General features: G+C 36.3%; 1 long non-coding RNA gene and 1 other non-coding gene across 2 annotated transcripts in view; both read left to right on the top strand.

The window, feature by feature from the left end:
* LOC125283372 (uncharacterized) overlaps positions 1-26,180 on the top strand; it is a 262,139-nt gene that overhangs the window by 71,952 nt on the left and 164,007 nt on the right. The gene's annotated exons all lie outside the window — the stretch shown is intronic.
* Positions 14,180-14,283, top strand: LOC113260988 (small nucleolar RNA U13). The gene has a single exon (XR_003318209.1). It is a non-coding gene; the product is annotated as a small nucleolar RNA U13 (small nucleolar RNA).

Raw genomic sequence — 26,180 nt, 5'->3', positions numbered from 1 at the left:
CAGTTAATTCTCTGCCTCTCTCCACAGGGGCTAGTGAAGCCTGACTACATTGTGATATGGAGAAGCATGAGGCTTTTGGAATTTATGAATCATAGCAGTCAAATCTGGAAATAGTCATATAGCCCTTTGCCTAAAAACATATTATTGAGAATTCAGTTTATGGTTATTGCTCTTCCCTAGTGCCAGTTTGATTGTAACTCAGTTAAAAAACTGCTCACACAGTCATTGTGTGAGGAGAGTTATGTTGGCAAACACTCTAGTGTTCAGACATTTTATTACCAAACTGAGCAAACATTTCCATAAATGTTTAGGTGTTTTGTTTTTTTTTTTCCTCTTTAGAAAAGTCCTCAAGGGGCATTTTGCATATGGCCTCCCCACTCACTCACCAGCACTCCTTTGACTAATTGGTGTTAAAGTGGTGAAGGGGGCATGTTTCCAGTTTTTTGTTTTTTTTTTTAGGAGAGATTCACATTTTTTGCAGATGGGTTTCTTCAGGCTAATCTTAATTTTCCTTAAGAAAACTTGAAATTAATGAGCTAATTTTCATAACAGGGTTACTCTAATTTCTAGAATGGGGAGTATATTAAGATAATTGAATTCTTTACTCAGTATAGGCACTAATATGCAAGAGTGAATTACTAGATAAATAAATTCAGGTAATTTAATATTAGTAACTTTCACATGCAAGTTATTTAAAACATTAGGCCTCTCTACTTTTTCATTTATAAAATGAGGCTGATAATAATACTATCTCATAAAACTCTTTAGAAATTTCAAGGAGGTTGTGCATTAAGCATTTAACCCAATGCCTGTGTCATTGCGAATGAGTATCTGATCGTCCTAAGCTTATGAGGTGTGTTGGTTCCTGCACTTTATTGTGAGGAAAGCAAAGTTCCTAGAAGATTAACAAGGACTAGTTCAAGGTCATATGACTCATGTGGTCCAGGGTGGAATTCCAATCTGATATTCTTAACTTGTAGTCCAGTGCTCTTTCATATAAGAAGGTCCAAGGGAATTAATTAGGTGGATTGTTCAACATGGTTTTAAGCAATGTTTTTAATCTTTATTGCTCACTAGAATTACCTGTAAAACTGTAGAATGAGGTAGATGCATTGGTCCAACAATGGAGACGCTCACCCAAGAGATCTGGAATTTGTAGTTATAAACTCTCTTGATGTTGTTCATGTGCTGCCTGCCTCTCTGTCATTCTCTATTTTTTACATTCCTGGAAGTCCTTTTAGATGTATGTTGAGACTTTTCCCTTCTAACCTTCATCATATCAATCCACTTTCACCTTTTCCTTCTTCAAATCTCTGCTGCATCCTGGGAAATTTCTTTATTTTATTTTTCAATACCCTAAATCTCTTTTTAGTTATACTTAGTCTACTAATTCACCCATATATTAACTCTTTTTATTTCGTGATTACACTTTTTATAATCTCTTTGTGCCTAATTCTCTGTCTTGTTTCATGGATACTAATCTTGCCTTTGTTTTTGTATTTTAAAATAAATTTTTATCAAGCAAATGAATTATGGATCAAATGAATCATTTTAAAGGTGGAATAATTCTATAAGGCTTATAATTAAAATCAGCCGTTTTCTGTTACACTCCTCTACACCTCTGGTTCCTGATTCCTAGTGGCAACTAATTTCCACTGTTCTCCACTATTTTCCAATATTCCATATGTTTCTGTTATTTAATTCTACATTTCTAAATAACTTGTTTATATTGCTCGATCTTAATTTTAAATATTCTGTGCAGCCTTTCTTCTATGGAATATGATAAAGGTGAGGGTTCTGCTTTCTTATTCCTTCTAATAACACAATATTTAATGTTTACCAAGAGTATGTAAAGATTATTCATTCCTGAATCATATAGTGTGTTTATTTCCTTCATTTTAATAACTTTTTATTTTCTCCAGAGTTAATACATGTTTTTTGGGGGGGAGAGGAGTTTGGTTATTTTTCTACTTACTTGTCTTGAATTCATCCCTATATATATTCACCATCATCCAGATTTATTTGTGAACTCTTAGTAATTCAGTGGTAACAGATTAAGAATCTGTGTTTCTTGGAGCTTTTCCTCCTCAATCCACCTGTTCCAATCTGGATTTGAGTGCCTTCTAGTACTGCTGCACAACTGTCTTTGCAGGACTTCCTGTGTTAATTCTCTTATTTTCTGGATCCCATATGTTCCTTTTTCTTTTTTTTCCTGGTTTCCTTTTGGTTTTGCTGAATTACATCTTCCAGTAACCTCTGAGAGGGTATGTGCAAAGTAAAATTTTTGAAAAAAAATTTATGTCTGGAAATACATTCTAGGCACATATTCAGGTGTAGAATTCTAGATTTGAAATAATTTCCCTCATAATTTGAAGTACTAATTTACGTTTTTCAAGTTTTTAATCTTGAATTAGGAAGTTGGAAACCATTATTATTTCTGATTTTTTTATATATCTCTTTTTCTCTTTGCAGCTTTTAGGACTTTTTGTAATCCATAGTTCTGAGAAACCCAGTTTGATGTATTTTTATGGGCCTATTTTTAGTCATTGTGCTATATACAAAGTGGGCTCATTCCACGTGAAAACTAATGTCCTTCTGAGAGAGTTTTTTATGTTGTTTCTTTGACAACCACCTTCTCTCCACTCTCTCTGTTCTCTTTTTTTCTGGACCATCTGGTCTGATCCCTTAGGTAATTTTTTTCTCTTGTATTGTCTATGGTTTGTATTTTTCTTCTGTTTTCTGGGAGAATTCTTCTAACTTTATCCTCTAACCCTTCTAACATCCTATTTCTGTGATATTTGAGAAAGCTCTTTTAAAATATTTTCTGAATGTTTCTTGTTACAACATTTTATTCTTATTTCATATATGCAATATCTTTTCTTATATATCTGAGGACCTTAACCATAGAATTTTTTTTAAGTTTCTGCCTTCTGCATTGTCTGTTTTCCATTTCTTTCTTTCTTTCTTTCTTTCTTTCTTTCTTTCTTTCTTTTAAAGATTTTATTTATTTATTTATTTGACAGAGAGACAGCTAGCGAGAGAGGGGACACAAGCAGGGGGAGTGGGAGAGGAAGAAGCAGGCTCCCAACGGAGGAGCCTGATGTGGGGCTCGATCCCATAACGCCGGGATCACGCCCAGAGCCAAAGGCAGATGCTTAACCGCTGTGCCACCCAGGCACCCCATCCATATATTTCTTTCTTACCATTTGTTTTTGTTGATGTTTCGTATGATAAACTTTATCCTGTGTTACATGATATTTGACTGTTCATTGATATTTTACTGAAAGATACTAAAAAGTTCCGTAGATATGGAGTGGGTTTGTCAAAGTATGCTTCATTGTAGAATTATCAGGCAAGGGCCTGGTTTTTTTTTTTTTCAAGTACTTTTTCTTTGACTCTTAGTATTAAGATTTGACTCTTAGTATTAAGAGTCAAAGTAAGACAAAGTAAGACATAAATGTCTTAGTAAGACATTTCCTTTGGAGTGGTACGTTGCCCCAAAGAAGAATCCTCTAATTTCCTGACCTAGAGGTATAACGTAGTTTTTTTGGTGGGGGAGGAGGGGCCAAGGGAGAGGGAGAGACAGAATCTTAAGCAGGCTCCCTGCTGAGCCAGAGCCCAACCTGGGGCTAGATCTCACAACCCTGAGAATGTGACCTGAGCTGAAATCAAGAGTTGGACGCTTAACTAACTGAGCCACCCAAGCGCCCCTATATAACCTAGGTTTAATGATTATAAGCAAAAACTGGGGAATAGATTTTTACTTAACTTACTGTTTTCAGCATGGAACTACTGCTTTTAGCTGTGTCTGATCTCCCTGAGTCTATAGTCTTTCAGTTTCAATCTGTTTATAAAATCAGTCTTCAGACTTGTAAGTACTTAGCTTTTGCTTTATCCAGTATGTTTTCACTGTTCACTCTTTATCTGCTTTCCAGCTTCCAAAAATCCAGCTTCTTAAGGTAGATTATATGCTGTCCTCTCTTCTTTCTTCCTTGTTCTTGTGGATTTATATCTTTTAAAATATGAAATTTTTATTTTTAGAGGAATTTTTTTAAAGAGATGGAGGAAAGCTAAAATTATGTATTTAATCCACCATGTTTAACCAGAACCATTTCATTTATTATTTTGAAGAATTTAATATATATTTTCAGGTTGCCATAGTAACTCTACCCCTTTGGGTGCGAATTGTCCTCTTTATAGTTTGTTGATTGCCTTTATGGTGATGAATTTTCCAATACTAACAATTTTTGTTAAATATGTATTTTTTCTGTGGCTTTATACTGTCCCGTTGCTCCCCATGGTCATCTTTCCTCTTTTATCCCCCTCTCTTTGCTTTCTGCTGCAGTGAATATGTTGCTTGCTAGGTTCTTCCTTGCCTATTCATATATTTGTTCTGTTCATCATAATTGCAGTTGTTGAGGTTAGGATTACAATTGTCAGGAGTTGATGGCTGCAAGAGGGAAGGGCATGGGACTTTCTTCCTCTTTTCCTCTTTTTTTCCTCCAGTTCTGCTTCTTAGGATCTTTTTTCATATCAGATCTTTGCTCTTCTGATGACTTCAGTGCTAATTCAGAGCACAGCTGCAAGCAACAGGATTGTGAATGCAAAGGGTAACGTGAGAAACTCAGAATTTATGCCCCTAGGCCCAGTGTCGTGGCCACATTTCTACCCTATCCACCAATCACACCTCAATCCCAAAAGTTTAGTACTCTTAGAAAAGTTTTAAGGACCTTTTTTGTGTAAGTGGATTAGTCTTCCTTTTATGGACTCAGAAGGATCTTAAAATATCTTGGTCTTTCCCTTCAGAGTCTAAGTAAAAAGAAAGGCGAGAGGACATAGTAAAGGTTTTTTGTTTTGTTTTTGTTTTTTTAAGCCTGATTTTATGCTTATTAGCAGTTAAGAAAAATTCTGAAAATTAAAATTAGTGGTAAAACTGACAGACAATTTTGTATTCCTCAGATGGCTAGAGTAGAAAGAAATTGGTCAAAAGTTACAAGTGATGGGTATAGAAGTTAAAGGAGGCAGGCAGACTAATCCTAGGATTTCTTGGCAGAAACAGTGTCTGCTTATAAGACCTTCTCTTTTTTCCTTTATCTTTTCAGATTTTTCTTTTCCTCAAATTCCAAATAGTAAATTGATTCAGAGAGGAGATATCTTCTCCTGAATCCTGGTTTTGATGTTTTTTAGTATATAAACTTGAACAAAGTTATAATAATTACAACATTGTGACACTGGTACAAGCATGGACAAATAGATGAGTAGAAGAGAAGGGATTCCAAAACATACTCACTTAAATGATTTATGACAAAAGTAATAGCGCAGTTCAGTACTTAGCCTCTAGGAATCTCAGTTTCTTCATATATGGAATAGAATAACTGTTCTTGTGAGTGCTGTGAGGATTAAATGAATTAATACAAATGTGCTCAGAATAAGGCCTGGCATCTAATAAATGCTTAATAAGTTGTGACTATTATTTTTATCTTTATTTCAACAAATTTTCCCTAATTCCTTTGGAATTTCACAGTCCTTATTCTGCACCACTTGTTTTGGGACTTAATTATTCACTCTCTTGCTTTGCTACCAAATTATTTTGCGTGAATTATTTGTGTATTTCCAGCTGTTGTAAGCTTTGTGAGGACAGAGACCACAAAGAACGCATATAGCTGCTTCCCTAATTCTCATGATGCTCAGCCCAGTGTTGGGTGGAAGGGGGAATTCAGTTTGTGCTCATCAGTTGACTGGGCAGTAGCTCATTTTAGGGCTTAGGTGATGCTTGTCAGGTGATCTGCTTTTAACTTTCAAAGACATTAGGTAGTAGCAGTTCTGTATTTTGCAATCCTAAATGGTATCAGAAACATTTGTTATTTTTACCATTTTAGTAAATAGCCCTGGATTTTAGGAGTCTTTAGGATTATATCTGACAAAATCCACACAGAAATAAATACACTGCAAGGAAATGTAAAAAATTGTGGTTCTTGACCTCTCTTTCACCCCAGGAACTCTAAAGAAGACAGGAAAGAGTTTGTGATTTTTCTCATTTATGAATGAGTGAAATTCTCTCATCCATTTTGTTCTTTTGGGCCTATTTGGTTTATGTATTTTATGTGACAGCCTAAAACTACAAGAGTTGTTTTTTTTTTTTTTTTCCTCTTCTCTCTCTCTTTCTTCATTTTCCTCTTCCATTTTCACATTGCCTTTGGTCACTCTTAGAAAATCTTTTTTCAAGGTCCTTCTGCTTTCCCAAGAAAGGACTCCATTTTTGTCTGTTACCTGTAAGGTGGCATATTGCCCTTATTCCTGTTTCAGACTAGTTTCATGGTATTTTCATTCCTGAAAGGTGGCCAGAAATTGCTACGCGGAAATGATCATTTGTGAATACAGTAACTCTCAGGAGGCATAAATTAATATCCTGTTCTCACTGTGTTTTTTATTAACTGTTAGAGTTATTCTACTGCCAGGCCCTGACTTGGTGCCCAGTGCTAACAAGTGTCTTTAAAGGCTTATGAATAGGGTCATAAACACTATTTACATTAGTAGCAACACACACTTTTAATATTTCCACCACTCCCTCTCCCTCCTGCTCATTGTCACATGCATAGGCATTTTGTAATGAATGTGTGGTTATTCTGCACTTTTCCCTATTTTTTTGGTTCACATGTGCATAAATTCATTTGTTTAAACTTTATTTTTCATAATCAAGTTACTCTTGTGTCCTGGCCTCCAGTCCTCAAATAAGATGAACCTTCCCAGATTATACACTGTAAGGTTTTTTTCCTTCTTTTTAACTAAGGTCCAAAATAATAAACCTTCATTATGATGTAAGCAACCAGAGAGCTAAAACATTGCGTAATGTACATTAGTGGAAGTTTCACTGCAGCACGGCCCTGCCATAGACATAACAAAACCATAGAATACTCTTTAGTTCAGTAGCAAACTTGATATTCACTTCCTGGGTGGCTGAGCATGTTCAGTCTCAACTTCACATCAAATAAATGTGAAAATAAAAGTTGGAAAGGCAACTCATCTTTGCTTTTCCCCAATTTTGCTTATGAGGGCGACTAGGTAGTTGAAAAAAAGATTATTCTTCCTGTTTCAAGATTCAAACCCTATCGTGTTATAATGTGTATTAGATGAGAAATCTGGAAAAAGAAGCAATATGGTGCGAGGGTTGATTTGGTGGTGACTGGCTTTCCACTAAAACTGTATGGTAATATGCAGTGGATATCATTCAGATAGTTTTCAAGGTTATCTTTAGGACAGAGTTTGAATTTAGTTCAAGCAGATGGATGAATCTTCGCTCATTCAACATGCCAGACACTCTGTTAAGTGATGAAGTCAAAGATGATAGCTGAAAGAGTCTGTCTACAAAAGACATGAGGCAAAGAACTATGAAAATGTGTGGGTTTTTGATCATGCAGAGATAAGTGACACCCAGAGAAGATTGTTGATTATGTACTTAGTTTTTTTCTCAGCCTCATTTTACATATGCTGTTTAGCTATGCATTTGATATTCTCTGGACCTGAGAATGCTTTTTCTGTTTATGTAATACTGCTGACAAGAGATACTGGCACACCTGCCAAATCCTATAGAAGCAGTTTTGAGTTAATGCTTAAATGCACTGGATTTGGAAGTAGAGCTATGCTATTTCTTTGCAATAGGAACTTGAGCAAGTTCTCGATGAATCTCTATTTCTTTATCTGTAAAATTTGGATAGTAGTGGTACCAATATGATATGATTAGTGTGAGAATTAAACGAAATAATGCACGCCAGTTTAATATAGTGCCTGGAAGTAGTAAGCACTTAATAAATGTTAGCTGTTATTGTCCAGTTACTTTTGTTCTCTTATGACTCTCTTAGAAAGGAAATCATGCTAGCCTCCCTTATTTATTTCTCCCAACTTCTTTGAACATTTTTTCTTGCTCAGAATAAAGAAGTTAGAATATTGTTGTTAACCATTACTTTGATGTTATACTGATGGCAGGTATCAAACATTCTGTTGGCTGATTTGGGTAACCTCTAGACACTGCTAGAGAAATGACTCATGTTTCACTTTTAGTGTCCATTTAATAAGTGTTTTAAGGGTTTTATTTAAATCTCTTGATTATAGCAGTGTGTTATTTCCATTAAGCCCAGTTTACAGCAAAAAGTAGCTCCCAATTGCTATAGGAAAGAAAATTAACCGATGGGTACTAATCTCTCTTTTAACATGGTGGCTTCTGTCTCTAACTAAAGAGGGCTGGGCTCATACCTCACCATAATAAGAGTAAGAGACTGAGTTTGGACAGTAGCATTAACTATTGCACTTGTTGCGTGATGGGATTTGTTGCGGCTTTTGTAAATGAGGAAGGATTGATGAAGTGAAACATGGATACAAGTTGGAAAACCTGCGGCATTTTCTTATGGGTCTAATACCTTTTCCATATGCCAACATTTGTAGACCTTTATGTGTACACAAGGTATGAACAAGGAGATTCCATTTTTCATTTTGTTTTGTTAGTGCTTTTTAACTACTACGAACTTTTCCCCATGAGAATGATGTGTCCCTGAAATAAATTTTACTTCATCAAAATTGAACGTTCTTTTCAGAAGTTCTCTGATGGCTCTTCTTGCTTTGAATAGTCAGTGGCAAGAAGCCCTTGAAATTTCTTTGCCAATATTTTCTCCATTCTGGAATTATTTGAGTAAATATAACACTTCATTTTGTTTTTTCAGAAGTCAAAAAAGTTTCTTATTAAAATCTTTACTTGAAATTCACATATAGTTTAATAAAGTTTCCAAGTTCGGTATGAAACTAATGGTCCATTAAGAATAAGGAATGATTGATGTGTTTTTATTGACCTTTGGCAGTAAGTGACCTTAAAACACCATCCAGCACATTCAAAATCACCAGGCATGACTGCCCAGTGCTCCACCTAACATAGCCTCTCATTTGTTCTCTTATTAAATCTCTTAGAATCTCCAGTGAAAGAGATTGTGTCAGAGTCTCCTTTACTAGGCTATTCTGGTGTCTTACAACTCATGCAGTATTTAAAAAGAAAAGCAGATAGCACTCTCGTAAATGTATGTTTTGATATTTGCTCAGGTTGAAGCCTTTTCATATTCTTTTTTTCTTTTTTAAAGATTTTATTTATTTGTTAGAGAGAGAGTGTGTGTGTGAGAAAGCAGGAGCAGGGGCAGAGGAAGAAACAGACTCCCTGCTGAGCACAGAGCCCTGTGGGGCTTGATCCCAGGGTCCTGGGATCATGACCTGAACCAAAACCGACTGAGCCACTCAGGCGCCCCACCTTTTCATATTCTGTTGGGTGCCTTATTCATGTGCTAGTTGTTAATCATGATGCAGATAGTTGATGCCGCATATGATGTCATTGTACACAACAGAAGTTGTACCCAAAGAAGTTATGCCACAAATCACATAGCAATGATTTGAAATCTCTTTGAGTATGAGGACCATTTTTTTTAAAAGATTTTATTTATTTATTTGACATAGAGAGAGAGACAGTGAGAGAGGGAACACAAGCAGGGGGAGTGGGAGAGGGAGAAACAGGCTTCCCACTGAGCAGGAAGCCTGATGCGGGGCTTGATTCCAGGACCCTGGGATTGTGACCTGAGCCGAAGGCAGATGCTTAATGACTGAGCCACCCAGGTGCCCCATAAAGATTTTATTTTTTAAGCAATCTCCACACACAGTGTGGAGCTTGAACTTGCAACTCCGAGATCAAGAGTTGTATGCTGTACCAACTGAGGCAGCCAGGCACCCCAAGGACCATTTTTGAATGTCAAATATCATGTCACTCCCTTCCCTGCTGAACACATGCATACACACATGCGTAATATTGATTTCGCTTTTACTCTCTGTTAAGAAAATCCATAGTGGAAAATAGTTATCGTGACTGTAATAAAGTTTTTTAGTGAATATTTTATTATTTTATTTACAACAGTAACATCTTTATACATCTGAAAAGTGGTAATGCATATGTGAGAGAAATTTTTTCTATCTAGAAAATGAAGAAATGAGTCCTCTTTATCATTCTGAGTCATTTAGTGAGAATATTAGTGGTATTTTACCCATAAAAATCCCTCATTTGTTATGCATATTTTTGGATCTAATTAAAGATAAAAATGACAAAGATTGGTATTATTTTTTTTTCTCTTCTTATCTGTAGCCCACAAGAAGGGGCCTGCTAGATCACCCAAGATGATACAGCATAATAAATTTGGATGCTTCATACCAATTCTGAGCCTCAGACCATGCTGCTTATGATTAAATCAGAAAATGTTTGCAGATTAACAGCAAAAAAATGTTTTTTCTCTCTGCAAACATCTTTATAGTGCACCAAAATTTTCTGGTTCATGGGTCTTATTTAACTTAAAAGAAAAAAAGTATCATCTATAGCATATATCACCTCATGGAGGAAGAGCGAAAAGTAAAGCAATCCATTAACAAAGAAGTATTTATGAGTGTCTACTGTGTGACTGGCAAGAAATCATTGGTTTCCTTCATCCATTTACCACATGTTATCTGTTGGCTTTCGGTGAGAAATTGGCCAATTCCAAGGATGCAGAGAAGAATTTTTATATTGCTGAGCTGCATTTAGACTTAGAAAGTTGACCCAGGTTCTATGGAAATAGATTGCTCTTTGATAGATATTTTCCTTTGGCTAACCATGAAAGCACTGTTGCTTTCATTCATTTTTATATTTATAAAGGACAAGCTGATTTGTCTCTTTTGGGGGCTGGTGAATATTTTTCTGCCCATATGAAGAGCTGATCAGATAGTTATGCATATGGTTCAGTGTCTCTGTTAGATTATGGGGACCAGGAATGTGGGGTTAGAGCTTTGGAAGTGGATATGCTAAAGGTACCAAGATATTGCTTGTCTTGATATGGCACTAATAGAGACAATTCACCTTTCACACCCTAGGAGGCCTGATTATTTCTCCATGTAGGGATGAATACACGGAGATTCATTTTGGAAATAGAATCTAGTCACATCTCAGCTAGGTTACTCGGTAGAATATCTACTTTGGGCTGATATTTCTGGTTATCATAAAAGTCAAACTGGGGTATGTATTCATTGTTCAAATAAAATACAAGTTTTTAAAGGACTGTTTCCCTTGCTGTAGAAACTTTCCATGTACTTCTGATGTTAGCAGTATTTTATTGGGAAAGATTGATATCACAACTCTCTAGTATGAACTTTAATATAAAATATGTCTAAAATACATTAATCATGAATCACAGGCCTTAACTGGGCATTTACTGTGTTCAAGGCATTGCAGTTGACGATGAATATACAATTATCTGTGGTATGATGGAACGTGGAGTTTAATTAATGTGCTCTTTTTCATCTTCCTAGTTTAGCTGTCAGTCATACCTCATTTGGCAGTTACAGCCTGGTCACTTATTACTGTAGTGGTATAAACAGCACTTGCCAAATTTATAGCTTTTAACTTCAAAAGGTTCCATATGGAGCAAGATAGAGACTATTTGAGAAGGAGATGCCAACAGAATATACAGGTTTCTCAGCCTGTTTCCAGAATTGGTAAAAGATCCTTTGAATTGGCAGAGGGAAGGTGTCAGGAAGAGGAAAATTAGACATAGCACAGTAGCCATGTGCTATGCTCTCAGCATCCCAGTGGGGGTGAGGCTGGTAACATTTCCCTTGAAATTTTCAGGCATTCAAGAGTAGAGGAAACGTGCTCTACTTTCCCTTTCTGAAAGTTCAGAGGTGGCAGTCTCGCTGATGTGTATTGTGCAATCTTTGTATAGGTGAGTGGGGTAGAGATGGTGGCCTATATATGTGCCAAATAACTACTGTAGTATGGTCGATATTACAGAAGTTAAGAAGAAAGAGAGGTTGTTTTGGCCTGGGTTTGTTGAGGAAAGTTTAAGTGTATTCTTGCCTTAGCAAGTTCATATGGGGAACACAATATTATTTTGGCTGGTTAGAATTAATAAAATCTTAATTAGCCTAAGAATATGAGCAGTAATAATTTTGGTTTCTCCCTTTTTAGCCCACATAGATAGTAAAATATCTATTTCTTATTGACTGGAGAATAGATAGAGCAAAAACTTTTTTCTTCACCCTTTGGGTACTCTTTATTTCTTTAATTATTAAACTGCTCCAGACCTGATGGTTAATAATTTTCTTTTTTCTTCCTCCTCCCCAAAATTCCAAGGTGGCAGGAGTCCCGATCATGTTCTACCTATGTAATATGCAATATAGAAGAGCAACAATAGTCTCTAATAGAACAAATTCTATCCATTCCATCTTGGAGGTATGCCTAGATCTTAATAATCACTTAGATCATAGGGCACACATATGCCTTCTGGGTTTTTTTCCACCCATAAGTTACATTTTTTCCAGGTCTCAAAAAAAATAGAACAGTCACAGAAAAGGTACCACTACCATAAATTTTGCCTATCCCAGAAAATCTCCAGGTAGGAGCCTTCTTAAATCCAATTTCCATTCTAAGAGTAAAGTAATAAACTAAATTACAGCAAGCCAATACAACTCCTTCCTTACTTTTTATCGCATGCAGTTTGACTTCACAGGGACTCAGAAAAACAGTAAAAAATATTTCCATAACCATGAATTGTACCATGTGAACTGGAAATACTGACTATAATGTTTACGAAAGCCCTTGAGAGATGTTGCTTAGATTTAGTTACAGATCTTTTATATTAAACTTAAGTCCTTCAAAAACTATCAGTTATTTAGTGGATTTGGAAGATAGTACAGAGTTGCATAATGTAAAATCTGAATATGGAGTTTACATTATGTAACTGTAATTATATCTGGCCCTTTTGTCTTTTCTATAAGAAATGGCAGGTGGAGGTGTGACCTTTAACCCTAAGCAAGCAATTATATAACTACTTAATAGTAATCGCTTTACCATCTGCAGTCCACACTAAATTAAAAGACACCTGATCCTCAATTTTGGCATGTGGACCCAAGCTCTGCCTTTTCTGCCCCTAGTTCAGTAATGAATGATCATTTCTATCTTGGTGATTCCTACTGTCAGTTTGATGGATGGAAAAACAGAACACTAAGTGTAGCCCCATTTATTCTGAACCGATTGGCTCCACCCCGCTTTGTTCCCATCCTACAGAGCTCAGTTCTAAGATAATCCAGGCTTTCATGTTTCTTCATCCCATTTTGGTCCAGTAAATAGATAGACCATTTCTACTAAATTTCCATGGTGAGGTTTTCTGGTCTTGAGTGAAATTCCTTTGGGTTCTGGAGGGAAAGGGGGACAATGAAAGGGCAAAAAGCTTTTTGTGGACATAGATTGCTTTCCCTGTCTCCACGGAGAGACAAAGCTATCCCTCAGTGGGTGTTAAAATAATGTCAGAGTTCTACCCAGACCTGGATATGAGGAAAGCATTTGCTTTTTGTTCCACCATGTAGCCGGCTTTTAGCAGAGTAGAAAAAAAATCAGTGACATTTACTGACGGTCTAAACACCTTTTTAATGTATTGCTCATTGCTGGTGCTGAAGAGGGAGAGAAGAATGGAGATATTGGCAATCATAAGCCCCCCCCCTTTTTTTCAATTCCACAGATGTTTTGGCCTGAGAGTCTCCACTTTAAGGCTTTTAAAAAATACCCTCTGTCATCTTGTTATAATAGTTATACATAAAGTATTTGAATTCCACCTTTTTCCTCCTGGTCTTCTAAGTGTCTGGTTTACTTTCCTCTTTATATTCTGTTTTTTTTTATGTAATTCTTCCCAATTCTGCATATCATCCCACATCTTTCCATACCAAGGCATCTACTTTGCTGGATTTAAATGATTTGAACTTGTTGTCAATGTTGCAGTCATCCCTAGGGTATTGGCCTTGCTGTGTGTGCCTTGTGGGGTATCCTGTATTCTTCAGAATAAAGTAAGGGGTGGGAGTCATGGAATCTGCGACTTGCTGTTTCTGGCAACTCAGCCTTATGAACTGTATTCATGGGAATTTAAGAACCTGCTTTCTGGAGGTCACCTGGCTGCCTACCTACGTTACTGTGGAAGATTCATGTTGCAAATGAGCTGTTAGTGCAGAAGCATTCTTAATTAATGATGCAGAGTGACTCTGCAGCCAGCCAAAATATGATTATGGAAACATTTGTAAAGATTGTGTGACCTACAAAATAAATTTCCTAAATATATTTTTAAAAACTTACAGGGATTGGATTCATTTGTAGTTCATGAGCGTGATGATAGGGTGTTCACACTGTTGTGTGACATATGCCTCCCTCAAACCTTGCTACAACCTCGGCACATTACCTGTTTGACATGAAGGAAAAAAAAAAAAAAGAAAGAGAACTTATAGGGCTTGGGTGTGCATGAAATTTATACATATATACTCTGATTTATCAATCATATATATATCATATACATATGGAATATACTTTATATGTGTATATAGTGTATATACTATCAATATGTGTTATCTATTATACTGTATATATAGTATATATTATGCTATATATGTGTATAAATACTATATATGTATAAATATACTATATATTTATACATACATATTTACTGTATATATTATAAATATATAGTATAATATATGTTATACGCACGCACACACACACATATGTATGATAATTTCCTTCTTTTAGGTGTCTCTAGGGAAATGACTATTTCTTTCCAGGTCAGCCTTGAATGTAAGGGTAGTAGATGGTCACTAATGGGTTGATTAACTTGGGTAAGCCTATAAACATCTCCCTCAGACCCATAATGGAACCTCAAATTATGTCAGTTGGATTTTATTCCTTTAAGTTCTGAAGACCTTTCAGCATGACATTTTAAGGACCAATTAAGATTTATATGTTCCTGGGAAGACTTTATCAGCTATAACCTGCTTGAAAGGATAAAGGAAAGGGAAAAAGGGCATTAGGTGACAATGAGATAATAGCAAAGTCCTGGCAAAAAGAATTCAGATAGTTACCTGGATTGAGTAGTGGGACCACTGGGGGTAAGGGATGGGACTCACAGACAGAAGAGGTGGAAAGGAAGTGTCAGAGACAACTTCACCTACTTAGTTTTGCAGAAGTCTGGCTCAGCCCCACTTTCGTGTGTAGTGGATGTTCACCCTGTCAAACAAGTATTTGGATGGTCTCTGAAGGGAGGTAGTGTAATAACTTTCCTCTCCAAGTTAACAGCCAGAACCTTTACACACCCAAATAAATGACCTTCTGTGCCAGACATCACATTAGTTTATAGGTAGATGTCAGTGGTAGAGCTAAAACATTGCTTTCAAAGATTTCCTGTTGGAGGAGTCTGGCAGAGGAGCTGGAGGATGGTTTTGCTGGGCTGGGCCAACAAATGCTCTTCAATGTTTTCCCCAGTGGTTCTGTTGAAGTTGTAATTCATCACATACAAGCAATTTAATGTGTTTCTTTGAAAGTAAAAAGGCTGGGACAAGGCTCAAGAAAGTAAAAACTTTCCCTTATCTGTTGAGTTTGATGGTGATTGGGTTAGTGACAAAACCTTCAAGTACTTCTTTAAGTACTACTTTCTGCCTTTTATGATGACCTAGTTTCTTTTGTTAGCAAAGTTTGACAATTAAACCTTTCCCTCAACATTATTAATGAATACGAGGCTAACTCTTTCTCTTGGTTAGTCTTATCCTGCACTTGCTTTCCAGTGTTGTATGTTGTCCCAATGGTTTCCAGGTTCCAGACTTAGTGTCTCCCACATCTCCCCCTTTTTAAAAAATTTCCTATTGGCATAACATAGTGACCAACCCAGAGGGGCAAGTGTCAAAAAGTAATGAAGATAATAAGTACCTATATGTGTCAAGTATTGTGTAGAGTTATTTACAAACTTTATTTCATTTAATCCTCAAAGCAGTGTTGTAAGGTAGATACTATTGTAACCATTTTTATATGTGTATAAATTTTAGCCAAGGCAGGTTAAATAACTCTCACCTTATACAGTGAGAAGCTGAGATTTAAACCTAAGTATTGCTTGAAAAAAATAAATAAAATAAACCTAAGTATTGCTTGAATCTAAAATCAGTTTTGGTTTATGATCTTGTCTTCATTCATTGGCTACCTATTGTTAATGCCTAGTGTTTCTATCATCTCGTGTATAAGCATATATAGAAATACACTTTTCATGTGCCTAATACTGAAACATTTTCATGTGGTTTATAATAAAAATAATTGAAAATATAGAGCAGTAGTTTGCAAATGACAATCATTTGCATCTAGGGCCACCTGTGCATAGAGGATTTTTGAGGGAGGTGTAGTTGGGAGGGCCCTGAGCTCTGTTCTCAAAAGCTGTACTTTTATCTGTTTAATGTATCGAGATTCTAAGTAATAATTTTTTTTTCAAACCCAAAATTCCTTTGCTTTAAAAACAAAAAAAGTTTCAAAGTCCTGATGTGTTATAATGTTGGAGAGATTTATTTTAGGAATTTGGGATGTCAAAGTTAGAGCCAAAAGGTTGACTGAACTTTCTGGCAATTTCTGAGGAAAAAAAGGAACCGTGTTTGTTTATAGAGTCCCCATTATCTTATTTAGTAAAGGAAAAGAAAGGAAAGGAGGAAGGAAGGGAGGGCAGAGCAGACAAACCAGTATGGCAAGGCAAACTTTTTCTTGACATGAATTGCAGGAGGAATTTATAATGTTGTTTCTTGTGTAAGGGGCGTGATGGACAGTGATGTTTTGATCGTGATTTTATGTAAGATGTTCTTGTGATGAATTTTTCTTTTAACAATCTTTGACGAAACCTAAAAGCATAATGTTAATAGAAGAGCATTCTTGGGGGAGGGCAACAAAATAAGGTGTATGAAATGGCATACTAACCTACCTAGTCTGTCTCATAATGTTGTTGCTGAAGCTCAAAGAGCTAACTTCTGTGAAAATGTTTGGAAACCTGTCAGAATCATCTAACTTTTAGATAGTTACATCTTCCATGAAATCATACATATTATTGAGCTCCTACTCTGTGCCTTGTATTGTTCTCGGTTCTGGGGATGCTCATTGCTAATCACTATAGGTTAGATTTTAGTTGTTTACCCATATCTTTTGCAAATTAAATATTTAGTTATCTGGTACTTTGAAAGATAAGTTGGTTACACAAATAAATTGAGTGGGACTTGATCAGTGATTCCTGGGCTGCTCTCAAAACATGGAATCCTTGAGTCTTCAAGTTGGAAAGGTTTATAGAGGTTAGTTATCTGGCTCATCCTGCCAATATAAAAATTCCTCTCACAGAATTCCTGAGGAAGGGCATCAGAAACTCCTTAGGTATCTAACTCATAGATAGTTATTAGACAGCTTTAGATTTTAGAAAATTTCTTCTTTGTGTTGAATAGCCTGGAAGATTGGAGAACAATGGTAGAGAGGGGTACTAGAAAATCCTCTATGTTCTTACGTTGATTACTTTGCCTTTTTAACTTCCTCTCATTGACCTCGTTCTGCTATCAGAACCATGAGGGAAAGAATCTTGCCACCTTTTCACTTGACAGCCCTTGAGTTTAAAGATGTCTATGATGTCATCCCTGAAATTTTTTCTTTTATAGGCTAAACATTTCCAGTTCTTCCGTTTTTCATTTAAGATAATTTCCATCCACCATCCTGGTTCCCTTTTCCTGATACATTGTTTTGACAGTGTCCCTTTTACAATATAGCACGCAGAAATAAACACAAGTGTCCTAGATCTGGTCTGCCAAATTCAATGGACTCCATTCTGGAGAATTTATGTTTCATTTTCATTTTCTTTCTTTTTTCTTTCAAAGCTTCAAATCAACTTGTAATTGAAATATGTCTTTGTGAGTGAACTCTGATTATATGCTGTCTCTCAAATTGTTTACCAGTGTTGTTGTTACAAACTTGTTATACCTAAAAATGATACATCACATGAAGAATGCTCAGATGAGGTAATAGATACAGGCTGTCTGTAACTCACAAAACACTAAACAAATATGAGATGTTGTTACTAAGGTCCCCATATTATCAACATGTTGGCTAACTGAACATAATAATAAAAAAAAAAGAAAAAAAAACCGTGTCAGTTCTGAAATCATTGTTGAAATACCCTTGCATCGATAGAACTTATTTCTATCATTTTATTTAGGCAGTTCCTTTTATTTAACCAAATGTTAAATTAACCAAATGTTCCTGACCTTTTTCTTTTCCTTGGAATAAATTAATTGGGCCTACTTTTTTTTTTGTAAATTAGTTAAAAAGTCGTTATTGAGGGGCGCCTGGGTGGCTCAGTCGTTAAGTATCTGCCTTTGGCTCAGGGAGTGATCCCCGCGCTCTGGAATCGAGCCCCACTTCAGGCTCCTCTGCTGGGAGCCTGCTTCTCCCTCTCCCACTCCCCCTGCTTGTGTTCCCTCTCTCGCTGGCTATCTCTCTCTCTCTCAAATAAATAAATAAAATCTTTAAAAAAAAAATTGTTATTGAGCACTCATAAATGTACTGCTAAGCAGCTCAGTCGATAAAAAGAGATTTAAGATACTCTGTCATCAAGGAGTCTTGTGGAAGCAGGGTTGTCTTCAGTAAAACTGTAAATTTGTCTTTGTTGCTTTCATTAAAATATTCTTTCCAAAAGGTGCTGACATATGGGAAGAAGAGAAAGAACTCCAGTCTGGGAGGCTGGAGAAGTGGTGGATATTGGTATATGTAGCAAATTTGTGATCTTAAGTGTTTAAATATTTGCATTGAGGTGACAGTGGGAACTTTTGGAAAACTATCCATTTCAGAAGTGAAGGCAGAAACAGAAAGAAGGTAGGGAGAGCTTGATTCAGGGTGCATGGTCTGGAGGATTGGAAGGAAAGAGAAGATAGAAAACAGTAAGTACTGTGTGAGGGGAGAGTGCCCTTTTTTTTCTGAGAACCTTCTCTTCTGCCAGCCTCAACATATTATAATGCCTTTGTTCTTAGGCTTATTCATTGTGGTGTCAAGATGGTTTTAATGGTTCAGGCATTACTTAATGCCTTACAGAAATACAGGATGGTATGAAAAGTGGTCCTAATCCAACCCCTCTCTCTTATTAGGGGCAAAGATCTTCTCCAGAAACTCCAATATACTTTCCTTATGTATTGGTTATATTCTTACTTTTCAATCCCCTGGGAAATGCAGTGAGAATGATCAAGATTGGCATAGACAAATCATGGTTTATCTTTTGGAAATGGGGGAAGAGCTCACCTTTCCTGATTACATGGCTGCACATTCTCTGACCAAATCAGAAAGGAAAAATGGAAGGGGAAGGTGTTGAGTCGGCAATCAGTAGTATTTGTCACAAATGATAGGTCCAGCTGAGATCTCATTAGACAAAAATATGCTTTTGTTTTGTTTTGTTTTTACTCAGAGGCTTGTGATAAGGGAAAAATACTGTATGATGAACCCTGGGAAGGATTTACTGATTTATTTTATGCTTGTACCTATTTGTATAATATGTCACTAGATTTATCTTTCTTAACCACCTTGTCCCTAGGGTATCCCAGAATTTTAGATTTCTGTAAATTAAACTTGGTAATATGAATTCTAAACTCTAGACACTATACAGATATTAGCGTCCCTGATTAATTTCTTTTTGTGTGTGCATATAGAGATTCTTTATTGGGCTAAAATGTGGCTTTATTTTGTGCCTATAATATAGTCCTCCCAAAGCAAATGACTGCTAAAAGGATTTCAATGTCTAAGACATTTAGTGAGGTATAAAATAAAAATCCCAAGCATACCATTTCATGCTGTCATATAATTTGATAATAGTGATATCGTGAGGGAACGTTGGTTTGGAAGGCAGGAGACTTGGGGGTGTACCGGCTCTTCTACAAACTAACTCATGGTCTTTATTCAGTTACTTCACTTCTCTGGAGATTAATTTCGTTATCTCTTGCCTTGAGGGAATTGTATTAGATTAGTGTTTTCCTAGAGTATGTTCCATGGAAAACTAGCTTTCTAATAAGAAAGCTTTATTGATATATACGAAAACTGGAGAATCTGGTCAAATATATTTGGGAAATACTGGGTTAAACCAAGATAATCACATTTCTTCCTGGCAGGATTCTTCGAACCTTTGATATGCTAATATTCACCGTGAATCTCCAAGAGAAGAGTGTATAGAGTTTTTTACAAAGCTATTCGACAAGAAACTCTATTTTTTTGTATGTTTTGGTTTTGGTTTTTTTGGAAGAATTTTGAGACAGTTTGAAGCACTGTTAGTAAAACACTTAACTGGATAATATTTGACTCTGCAGTTATGCAAAATCGATGTGTTTTATGATCTTAGAAGCTTTCTTTAAGGATAACAGGGTGGAGGGTCTCTGTGACTAAGTCAATTATAGAATACATATTGAAGGAGGAAAATTAGAACTGGAATCCGAAAAATGGATACAATTTTCATAGCTGAAGCTGAGTGGAGATACTTATGGGTAAAAGGAATGGCAAGAACAAAGATATGAACAGAGGGAAAGTGTAGTAGGTTTAGGGAAATTATGGACTGTCAAGAATGACTGGATTTAAAGTATATGTTGAGAGACAGCAGGAGATAAAAGAGGAAATGTGGGTATGTGTCAGATTGTTAAAAGTTTTGAATGTCAGAGTAGAGAGGCTGTCCTTTGTGTAGGCAATGGAGAGCCCTTTGAGGAGTTATGATATAAGCAAAGTGATATAAAAGGCAGCTTAATCTGGGACAATGTGGAAGATGGGTTGGAGTGTAGGGTGAAAGTGGATGACTTTGTGATATGGATTTGAATTTGAAAGAGAATGGTGGCAATGGGAACAGAATGGAAGGGATGACTGGCTATTTCTGAATATCAGAGGACTCTGGAGTGTCTGTTACTATCCAAAAACACTAGAAAGTTTGCTGTGTACGGAGAGAGAGATCTAGAAAGAGAAATTCCTCAAGAAGAATAAAGAGTCTTCTGTTTTTTAGGGAACCAAGAAGTCAAAGAGGAGTGCTGTTTCTTTCTTTGTTCATTCACTTATTTATTTGTTCACTTATTTATGCATTCATCAAATACTTAGTGATGCCCTACACCGTGTAGGTAAATGTATCCAGGGTCATCGTAGCCTTTTTCCTCATTCACTGCTAACAATTTGCAGTGAGGTCCTTGTATATTCTTACAGTTTATTATCATTGATATGCAAGGAAGGTTTATTACTTCATTAAAATAATAAAAAATTGTAATTGCATTAAAATATTTCTTTTTATCTTCCTTTTATTTCTCTGATTTGCTAAATTGTTATAGCTCATGATTTAAAACTACACTGGACAATGGTTTCTTATGAAATAAATATTTTGAGTCCCATAATCTACTTTAAGGGAATGTGAGGATTCAAAGGACATCATGCATTAGAACCATTTATCTGCATTAACACTCAGGAGGGATAGTTATTGTTACTCTTTCTCCTCTTACTGCTCTTATTACTATTACTGCTGCTACTACTGTCACTACTATTGTTGTACTATAGTTGAGACTTTCTCTGACTTTGGGTAAACCTCCAGCATATTCATTTGTAACTTCAATTTCCTGCTGTCCTCTCTGTGCAGAAATGGGTTGAAATGGGGTACATGGTAGAGTGAATGAACTCCTGTGTAAAGTGGGAGAGCCTGTGAAGTTTAAGGCTGTGGTTCCTTGTGACCTGTTAGGATGAGGGGCCCTCAGAATATGCTTGTTGGTGCTTGTGAGCATGTGCAAATGTGTGTTCATGTGTTTGCATGTTTAAGTTTTAAGCAGTTTATTTGGATCTGAGATATTGTTTATATATTATTCGGCTAATTTTAATATACTCCGTTCCTTTCTCCTTAAACCCTTGGAGTTTTCTTGGTTATCTTGAAAGAAACTGTAGGAGAAGTCCTGTTGAAGAGGAGGTAAGAAGGACACTTTCATGTTGCAGTCTTTCTGCTCTTCACTTCTCTGCCACCTGTAACTTTGCCTCCTTTTAACACTTGAATTCTGGACTCAGGATTTTTTTTAAATTTTAATTTTATTTTTATTTCAATTAATTAATTAACTAATTTGTTAAAGATTTATTTATTTGACAGAGAGAGAGAGAGAGCACAAGCAGGGAGAACAGCAGGCAGAGGGAGAGAGAGAAAGCAGACTTCCACTGAGCAGTGAGCCCACTGCAGGGCTTGATCCCAGGACCCTGGGATCATGACCTGAGCTAAAGGCAGATGCTTAACCGATTGAGCCACCCAGGTGCCCCATGGACTCAGGATTTTTAGAGGTAGGAACACACATTTCTAGAAAGTTTTGGAGTCAAAAAAAATACATATTCTTAACTCTACTTAGAAATCATGATAGTTGTCATATTTAGCAGTCCCACATGATTCATGCCCTAGATTTTTCCTTTTGTTTTCATGTCTGTGCAAACATTTCCTGGCTTGTTTGAGTTCTTATCCAGCCCAGGAGGGGAAAATCACAGATCATAACCATTGCTGACTGAAATCTATGCACTGGGCATTTGAAAGAGGAAGGAGCAAAATGTTCAAACCTACCGCTTCCAGCAAATTTGTATGTGATTTGTATTTGTATTTGGTGATTTCCTCCTCTGGGGTATTCTGATTTTTTTCCCTTTAGGCCTCCTCTTGGAACAACAACCTAGAAATATTTTCATTCCCCCAAATTTTATTAAAATGCATTCATTCAGTTAACATATACTAACTTACTAAGCAACTACTTTATGCCAGGCACTGCTCTAAGCCCTGGTACATAACAGTGGTACATAACAATGAAAAAAAAATAGACAAAATCCCTGCCTTTTTGGAAATTTTAGTTCTAGTGGGGGACATAGGTTTATACGTATATATACATCTATGTCTAATATATGTAGACATACATAATATACATAATTTGCATATATAGTACACAAAATATAAAAATCTATGTTTATGCATAAGATATATAAACACACATACACACACATAGTAAATTAGGCAGTGATGAGAGTTAAAAATAAAATGAGGAAAGGGAAATAGTGTTTGGGGAAGCATTGAAATTTTAAATGGGGTTCTCAGGGAAGGCTTTGTGAAAAAGGTTAGGACTCCAAGGAATGGAAACATTCCAGGCAGAGGGCCTGGCAAGTGCAGAGGACCTGATGACCATGAGAAACAGGAAGAGGCCTATGTGCTTACTTTGCAGAGAGCTGAGGACAGGGGAGGAAATAAGGTCATGGGTCACGCAATCTGATTGTGTAGAACCTTGGAGATCTAGTGAGGGTTTGGGCTTCTGCTTCATGTGACATGGAAGCCACTGGAGGATTTTGAGCAGAGGGGTGACATGATGTGACTTATGTTTTAACAGAAACATTGACTTCTATAGTAAAATGCACTGTCTGGGGCAACAGCAGAAGCAGAGAGATGAGTTAATCAACTACTTGGGAATCTGAAGGCTTGCTTGTTTTCACTTTCTTCCAGGTAGCTCTTTAGGTCCAGACCAAAATTGCTGATTATTAACTTGTATATGTCCCGCATCTAGGTCCTGGGAATCCCTCCATCATCTTTGCCTCCGGAAACAGTAAATGCAACAGCAACTACTTACCCTTTCCAATGCTGCAAGCCTACAGATTTCCAGTCAGACACCAGCTCACTGGGTTCCTCTCTAACAGAAGGAGATTAATGATAAATTCTCTGAGAGCTCTTTTTGTTCTCTATCTCTCTTGACTGGGGTCAAGAAGGAAGAATTCATTTTTTCCTTGGAAGAGGATGGATTCATAAAGTACCAAGAATTTTCTCCACAGAAATCTTCTTAAGAAATTATGTCTGAGTAATAAATATCCTTGAAGCCCCTGTCATTAGACTTTGTTTTAGGAGCTAGTACTTCTCCCACCTCTCTTTCATGGAGGAAAAGAAATAGGGTATCCTTTGAGGAAATCTTTCTCCCTGAGCCCTGTTCTTACCCCATTTTTTAATGCCCTAGATGCAATTGAGGGATTCCAGAGTTTTATAACTATTTTTAAAAATACCACCTTTTAAATTTGCATTTTGGTCTGGCACTTCACCCTGAAATGTTATAGTAATTTTATTTTGATACCTTGCTTGCAATATCATGTTACAAAGAGAAGGACTATTTGCTAACGTATGAACTGTGTTTCTCCCTTGATAATGACCGTCAATAAATGAGAATATATTTGGCAAGGAGAAAAAACATTCAGGACGTCATGTCATTATGTCTTGGCTTGGTGACATGCATGTAGTAGATACTTAAATATTTGTTGAAAGAATGATTGAGCTTTGTGCTTTGAATGGAAATTGCAAAGTAAATTCGTTTAGGAAAGCAGTTCATGATCAGAATTAAGTTCACCCCTCATAAGGATAGTGTGAATAAAATAATTGTGTCCTCACTCTACATCAGAATCCAAGGTATTACTCCTCCCCCCCGCCCCCGGCACAGAAATTGTTCAGCAAGTTTTTTTTGTTTTGTTTTGTTTGTTTTTGGTTAAAGATTTTATTTATTTATTTGACAGAGACAGACAGTGAGAGAGGGAACACAAGCAGGGGGACTGGGAGAGGGAGAAGCAGGCTTCCTGCTGAGCAGGGAGCCCGATGCAGTGCTTGATCCCAGAACACATGATCCCAGAACACTGGGATCATGACCTGAGCCGAAGGCAGGCACTTAACGACTGAGCCACCCAGGCACCCCTATTGTTCAGCAATTTTTAAGCCTCAAAGTCCTTAATGAATCCCTAGAGGAGCTGCCACATAATTGGACAACAAATACTTTCATGTGGCCACCATTCTTTGGGTTTGTAGAAAGAGTAAGAGTGTTTTCTGATGGAAGAAGGGCATGAGCCTTTATTTCCAACACTCAGAGCTGGATTCAAGAAAAGTGTTTTAGAAATGATGATGATAAATACTGGGACACTGCTTTAACATGATCTGTTCTGATGTGGGATTCACACTTAGACCCTGTATTGCTTCTTATAAATAAATGTATATCAAGAGAATACTGTGTACCAAGTCATAAACTAGAAGACACAGCATACAATGTGAAAGGCTAAATAACAGTATAAGAGTGGTTGTGAGACACTTCATAGTTAATTGACAGTGAGATATTTAAACAATGAGTTCTGTGAGAACAGATGATGGAATAATCACTGTGGGATGGAAGGAATGTGAAGGCTTTTTAGAAGGACTAGAGAGGGCAGTTTTATACTAGGACTCTACCATATAAGATTTGGTACTCCTGTAACATATTTCATGTGAGTATGAAATATGCAAATCACTTAATCACTCTGTGTCTCAGACTTTCATCTACGCTTTATTTTATTATCTTCTTTCAAATTGAGATTTATAATACATATATAGAAAAGTACTCCAGTTTAATGAATAACAGTTCAATGAAAAACAATTTAATAAACAAAGAAAAGAAAAGAAAAAAGAAAAGAAAGGAAAAGAAAAGAAAAGGAAAGAAAAGAAAGCCACACATGTAATTGCAAACAACAGTGTTCTCGATGTCCTGTGTGTCTCTTCTCAAGTACTACTCCCTCGCTCTGGCTTGAGGTGACTGCTCTCCTGCATTTTATGGCAATGATTTCCTTGCTTTTCTTTTAGTTTTGTACATTATGTACTATAAAAGAAAAAGTTCCCAACTCTGGTCTGGAATAGAACCTTTTTGTGTGATGTAATTTACAACAACTTCCTTGGCAAAGATTAGTGTTCCTGATAGAGCCCATGAACAATTTTCTAATGGACTTAAATGAGATTAAAGTTTGATTCAGAAATTAATTACCCATCAGTTTGGTTCTCATTTGACTGTCAGTTAAAAATCTACTACCTTTAACCAGACTCTTATCTCTATATATCTAGACTAAATGACTACCTACTCATTCTCTTTTTCTACAAAATGTACCTGCAAAGAAAAAATATTTGAATAGGTTTCTAGGTATCTTTTCCTTTGGGTGCAAAATGTAAAAGAAAAAAAAAAATCTTTGTTATCTGCTTAAAACCAAATAGTTTACTTGAATGCTGTACATTGCTAAAAAATAGTAATAATTTTAGTATTGCACATTTTTAAACTTCATGAAAATAGATTCATATTTTATTTATCTTATTGTCATCTCTGCTGCTTTTGCTTAATATTTTGTTCTTAAGAGCCAACTATCTTGTTAAGGTTTTTATTCATTTTTATTGCTGTGTAGAATTGCCATTGTTGATATATACTAAAATTTATTCATTCTACTGTTGATGGACACCTTGCTGTTTCCAAATTTCCAGCTT

This window comes from Ursus arctos, unplaced genomic scaffold, assembly GCF_023065955.2.
Source record: "Ursus arctos isolate Adak ecotype North America unplaced genomic scaffold, UrsArc2.0 scaffold_15, whole genome shotgun sequence".
NCBI classification, from domain to species: Eukaryota; Metazoa; Chordata; class Mammalia; order Carnivora; family Ursidae; genus Ursus; species Ursus arctos.
This window is presented reverse-complemented; position numbering and strand designations above follow the sequence as displayed.